Raw genomic sequence first — 6,829 nt, 5'->3', positions numbered from 1 at the left:
CTAAAAACTTGTTGCGTCCACACAACTGTGCTGAGAACACGTGCAAGTACACATGAAATCGTCGGTTGTAGTACGTAACAAGGTCGTATCCACAAGGATTTTTGGATAATATTTTAACTATACATATAGATACCAACAAAGAAAAATATAAAGAGTTTGGTGTATGGAAATTATCTAAAAGAAATAAAATAACAACAAGATAATAGACGCTGTAAGAGACATGATTTTCAAAGCTGTCAACAAGAAAAAGCTCTAACACAGAAAGCGATAATGAAGGATTAACAATATGGAAAAGGCGGAGGAGATTCAGTATACTTTTACAGGTTATCAACCTACCCTCTAGCTTACTAACATCTATTAATGCCCAGCTCAACTCGATTTCCTTCCGAGACACCCCAAACATGAGTAAGTACAACTTCCTTTGCTAAATATCCAAGCAATAAACACAAGCTCTAGGCATGATTAGGGGACCTCATTCCTGAGTATCCCTAAAGTTATAGAAAAGAGCTAATTACAAATAAAGCAAATCAGCACCCATAAGCTCTCCCGGGTCAATCCAACAGCTAGCAAACATGATAGAGTGGCCAACAATGTCATGCAAGATTGAAGAAATACAAAACAACTTTATTGAAAAATAGATGCACCAGCTAGAGGTTCAGTATCAAGTTAGTTACAACATGTAAATCTCTCCAAGATGGGGTTTATCTTATAATGGGCAAAGAAAACAAAATGGAAGAAAGGAGAATACAACCCATTTAAGGGAAGCAGCAAAAAGAAGCAGAGAAAAAGAAGCAGACAGCTCGTCGAAGTAGGTGAGCCTCTTCTTTTTGTCATCAGTTATCGCCCCTGAAAATGGAGATATTCCTTCCTCTTGTCTTTTCAGCTCTCAAATTTTGTCTCTCGTTGGACCTGTGTGTCTGTCGGCTAGGGCAAAACATCATTTAAATATCAGATTCCATTTTTAGGGCACTCGACTAAAGTTTGTAGGGACATGGGTAAATCCCGTGTTTTGCTGTAACTATGCAGTAACTCTATGCTCTAGCATCGCTTTGCTCCAGCTTTCACATGCCCTGTCTTGAAAATGCCTTGACTGCTCTTCTCTGGTTCAACACTTTCTTCCTACTTTAGCTTTTCTGTACAAAGCTGTGCAAATTAACCAAAAATACGAGAGTTTATGCTATTTTTGGCCAAAGCTCTAAAGACTAAGGATATTTAGCTAAGAATGCACATCTTAACACTATTCATGCTATTTATGACCTAAAACTGACACACTTTGACATTTTAATGCATATTTCCACACAAATAATCACCAGAATAACTCTCTTTTGGAGAGTTATCAACAAACTGAGATGCAACCCTAGTAAGTGTTCTTCGGTCATAGATGAGTGTGCTTTTATTTTTAAAATGGTACAAGCCATTTGCTCACGCCAATAGCTACAAGTCGGGTCATATGCTGAATTTCACTGTTACTTTGATTCTCTAAGTAGTCTGTCTTATTTCTTAAATTCGTCATAAACTAGAATTGATATCTTTTTGAAATTTTATATGCTTAAACTAGACTTCATAAGCTTTTTGAATATGCTTTTCAATTTAAATTTGTACGAGTGTATTGTTCACACTGATGCTTTGAAGTTTGCTTAATTCTGGAAAATTTTGTGTTGACTGCCATTTATAGTATTATGTATTAGACCTGTCCTTGTTGTTTGTCTGTGTTAATCATTGTGTTTCTTGTCTTCTTTGTACATTAGCTTGTCTTTGGTTTATTGTGATTTTCCACAAGCAACCTTGCTCGGTGTTTCAAGGGAACTGCTTGCTTAAAAACAAGTTTGCACACGCACAGTTACTTTACCATCTCAAACTTTTTGTGTATGTGAGTGAGAGACCTTGAACCTTTGAGTGCTAAACGTGATCCCTAAACCCATCTTTCATTAGTGAAAGCTACCTACCTCGTTTCGTGGAAGTATTCTATGAGTGAATGAGTGAAGGAGGAATTGAATGGTGAGGCCCATCTTTGTTTCTAACATTATTTTACAGCAATGAATACTCAATTATGGACAAAGAAATTATAGGAGAATATCAAATGAAGCTCAACATGCCGTCACAACTTTGGGAGTTTCAAGCCTACACGTCCTAAGTTTTATGGAAGCACCAATCCAAAGGAATATCTCAATTGGGAGAGAGAATTTAAAAGAATCCTTGAAAGCTGCCATCGTAGTGAGAAAAGAAAGGTACAATTCACTATCTCTTGTTTGAAAGATTTTGCTATAGAATGGTGGGATTCTTTGATGTTGCATAGGTCGAGGAACCAATTATCAAAAATTGCTTCATGGAATGAGCTGAAGCACATAATGAGAAAGCATTTTGTTCGAAAGAAATTTCTCAAATTGAAAGCATTGAAGCAATGAGCCAGAAGTGTGAAAGCATACTACCAAGATATCTGTTTAATTCTTTATGAGCTTCACCTTTAGGTTGATGAGGAGGCCAATATGAATAAGTTCTTTATTGGACTCAATGAAGAAATTTGTCAACAATTTGATCTTCAACCATATGATACTTTGAAGGATATGACATACATTGCCAAAAAGATTGAAGGAAAAATCCAAAGGATGTCTACAAGGTATGTTAATCTTAAACCATTCTGTAATGATAATACATGTTTAGAAAAGGTTAGTTTGCCTTAACTTGTTGTTGAGAATGAAAAGGAAATTATTTGTGATGCTAAGCATACCAATTCTCTTTAATTGGATAGCCCTACGGTGCATGATTGTGTTCTTAATGTAGAAATAGAAAGTAGTGAGAATGAAAACTAGTTTGTTATGCAAAGTATGCAATTCCTAATTCTTTAGCTATAAAATCATTGCATCCATCTGTGAGATCATTACTCTTGCACCACTCATGCATAAAGAACCATGGTTTGATGTTTGTAAATTGAAAGAACGTGCTAACTCCTTAACAAAGGAAATTGATACACTTTGGAGAAGCATGTCTTGTTGAACTCATAATGCATAAAAAATCATCTGTTGGTGTTTGTGAGTTAGAAATGAATGACAATGACAAGAAAAATGAATGAGCATTAAGTGTTAGGGTTAACTTTTTACTACAGATACATGGTTGGTAGCTATGTTTGACCACGATTTTGACCTCTTTCCCATCATTATATGCCAAAAAGAATTACATATTCTTAAATTAGAACATGCATAGAACATTTCTGCATAAAAATCAAACTATGGTACTTTAGGAAAATTATGAGAAAAATGCAGTCAAAGTTGGAAGAAAATAACAGTTTGCTGTTTTTTCGGGAATTGCGCCTGGCACAATTTTGGACACCAACTTTGTCAAAACATGCGTTTTGATTAATGAAGGGCAAGAAAGATATTTTCTATGTGTTTGAATCAAATTATAACCGTCAGTCTAAGTCAAATGAGAGTGGTTAGGTGTATCTCAACTCATTTCCACCTAAAAAGGTGGGAAGTTCAACAACTCCAAGGGCCTATATAAGAAAGTCCTTCCTCCAGCAGCAAATCATCCCTTCCAAGCTCGTTTTCAACTTCATTTACATTCTCCTTAATTGTAGAACTCGTTCTTAGGCTTTAGATTTAAGTTTTAGTTGTTATTTTCTTGTATTTTCATACTTTTGCTTACCATATTACTTCTAATTCAAGTTCTATCTTTTGTTCTGCATTTATTTTGTTCTTCTTAAGTTCATTAGAGAGTTTACACTCCTCTCACACTCGAAAGAGAAGAGGGTCAAGGTAGAACTCATTGTACGGCTCATTTATTCGTTTTAATTCAATGAAAAATACTTCCTTTATATTTTCGTGCATTTTCTTTCCTTTAAAAAATGTTCTAAATTAGTAATCAATCTCTTTGTGGAATACCTTAGTCAAAATAATTTGATTTTCAACACACTCGGGATTTGCCCAAAATTGCGCCTAACGCTTTTTTGGGTTGGTTTCTAAAAACTTCTCTTTAAGTCTTTTTTCCATTTGGCCTGTGGGAACTTGATTTATACACGAAAGCCCAACCTTGAAAATGGTGAGTTAGGTAAAATATTAGGAATCCAATATGGGATGTGACTTAGACATAAGCGCATAAAATATGGTCCTAGACATAGGCCATCTGGCCCATAATGCATATGAGTTGATAAATATTCTCTAGGATTATAATCACACATAGAAATATGATTGTAGGTTACCCTGGCTTCTACAGCAACCAAAAGCGGTAGTGAAATAGTAGAACGAAGTTTCCCAATAAAAGCTAGATTGCACCTGGGGCATTTTCCCAACAAAGTGTATTTTCCATGTTTTAAATCAAAACTAAGGTAGGAAGCAAAGATGTTGAGTTTTATTAAATTGCTTGATTGTTAAAACCCCAAACAACAACATTTCATCACTATTTTCTTCCTAAACCACAATTGCACATTTTAACCATTTCACGACATTACTTGATTTTGAAAAGCAACAAGTCCCTGAGGATTCGACCTTGGATTACTTCCGAGTATTACTTGTGGCTATGTGTGCTTCTACGAGTCTCTAATCTTTGTGAAGGTAGAGAAAGTCCTAACATTAGGCCTAGTGAATAAATTTTTAGCTCAAAGTGAAAAGGTTTGTGAAGTTAATTCCCTTATACTTTTTTCACATTAAGGAATGTTATCTAATGGGCAAACTAAAACCTTGTTTGGCTAAATTTTCCCTTGAGTTTTTGCAGAAAATTTGCGACCTAGTTATGAGACATGACTCAAAATCACTTCAAGATCCACCCAATGCTACATGTACATGGATAGTAAAGAAAGAGACCGAAAATATAATGTATTGTGGATAATTCAAAAGCCAAATTCTAGAAGGGGACCAAGAAAAAATCAAAACGTAAAGTGAACAAGCCAAGGGGTGGATTTGGAAACATTTTTGGAAGGATCCAATATCCATCAAAGGAAGAACAAAAAGGAGGCCGACAAAGCCACTATAATCCCAAGACTACAAAAACGGTTTACAAGGTGAGAATGTCATGATCTTTTTTTTTTCTGAAGTTATTAATTTTGTTCTTTTCATTGTAGGTGTCAAAGTTGGATTCGACGACGAATCCATTTTCAAGAGGGAGGGGATGATATGCTTCAAGCAACACACATCATGTCATGAGGGTCGACCGATGAAGACGGGGATATTCACTTCAACATGTGGATTATCCAGCTTCATGAAGAAAGAGAACAACTGGAGAAAGAAGCTTCAAGGGAACATGAAGACACCAAACATGAGAGTTCCAATTTATGGGTTATTTAAGGATGGAACATTCAAGTAGTGTTTTCATGTAATTAGTCATATAACCTTCTTTTAGACTCAGTATAGTTTATTTAATAGGTTAGGCCCAAGAATGAGGTTTTATGCACCTTAGAGGCCCATTTAGAGAAATCCCTCAATTTGTATAACTTAGTTATGCCCCTTTATAACTAGTTTAGTCTAAGTTTAGTTAAAGTATTTTTCCTTTTATTTTATCGAAAATCAAGTTGCCTATTTATAGGCTTCTTCTGGTACATTTGAGAGGGTGAATTATTGATGAATGAAAATAGCTATTGAGCCTTCTTCTTTGCTCCCAAAACCGTGAGCATTTAGTGCATCTTGATCGAATTGCACAAAACCCTTGAAACATTCAAGTTTAGGTTGATCATCAAACTTGTGGAGTGTTTCACTTTGGATTTAGAACGAGTTCTCTCTATCCAAAACCTTGACCTTCAAGGTAAGTCTCATATTCTTTCCCTTGGGTGATTCTTTGTGCGTGTACTAGGTGTTGCCGTGTGTGTTTAGGAGGTGCTTGTTCTTACAAGGGTTGCCTAAGTCACTTGTGGTAGGGTTGAGTACATCAGAAACGTTGTGCTAAAAATTAATATAACTTGTCCCGTTTAGAGGTAAAAAAATGACATTTTCTATTTATAATTTTAGATTCATTTATTATAAACATTCAAATTAAGTAATATTGAAAACTAGACTATATAAATCTAATATTTGTTGATTTAGCTTAGGTACTAAAAATTTTTGTAAAATAAATACAAAAGGCTATAATTTTATGCATATTTTTATGTTATTCAAAATACAATATTATTGAATTATTTACAATAAATATATAAACAAAATAATAAATATTTAAATATTTAGTACTAAAAAAAACTTTAAATATTTAGTTAATTTTTTTCTAAATACAATTAAATTGATTTTTGATTTAAAAAGTTTAAAGAGATAACCAAATTAAAAACTATGATACCATAATATTATCTATTTATAATTATTCAAAAAATAAAAAATATATTTTTATTAAAAATAAAAAAAGGTATTTTGACAAAAGGAAAATAAAAATTAATATTATAATTATTGAAAAATAAAAAAAAATACACGAAAACGATTTTTTCTAACGAGGGAAAATGAAGGCAAAACAAGATATGTTGCATATATTATAATTGGAAGCCTGGACATCAAATAAAGCAAGGGCACGCAAGAGCCAATGTACTAACAAGAGCATTGAATTACAATGGCCCCTGAATGACTATCTTAATTAATTTAAAAAATTTAATTTTAAAATTTAATAATAAAGTTGCAATCTAATTGCTCTAAAATTGCAACTCCTCTTATTACGAAGGGCTTCCTTCTTGCCTCTTAGACCCATCATTCAAGCTTTTATACCAATTTTTCGCAGTTCTCCCTCACTCAATTTATTCTCTAAGGCTTGTTGATTATAGTCTAGTTCAACTCATTAGAATATGATTTTAAAAGCCTGTGCTATTGTTGGGACTTTCTCTACCTTTAAAAGATAAGAGACACGTGCAAGCGTACACGGTCACAAG

This window comes from Momordica charantia (assembly GCF_013281855.1).
Source record: "Momordica charantia cultivar OHB3-1 chromosome 4 unlocalized genomic scaffold, Mcharantia_2.0 BLBB01000004.1, whole genome shotgun sequence".
In the NCBI taxonomy this organism is placed as follows: domain Eukaryota; kingdom Viridiplantae; phylum Streptophyta; class Magnoliopsida; order Cucurbitales; family Cucurbitaceae; genus Momordica; species Momordica charantia.
This window is presented reverse-complemented; position numbering follows the sequence as displayed.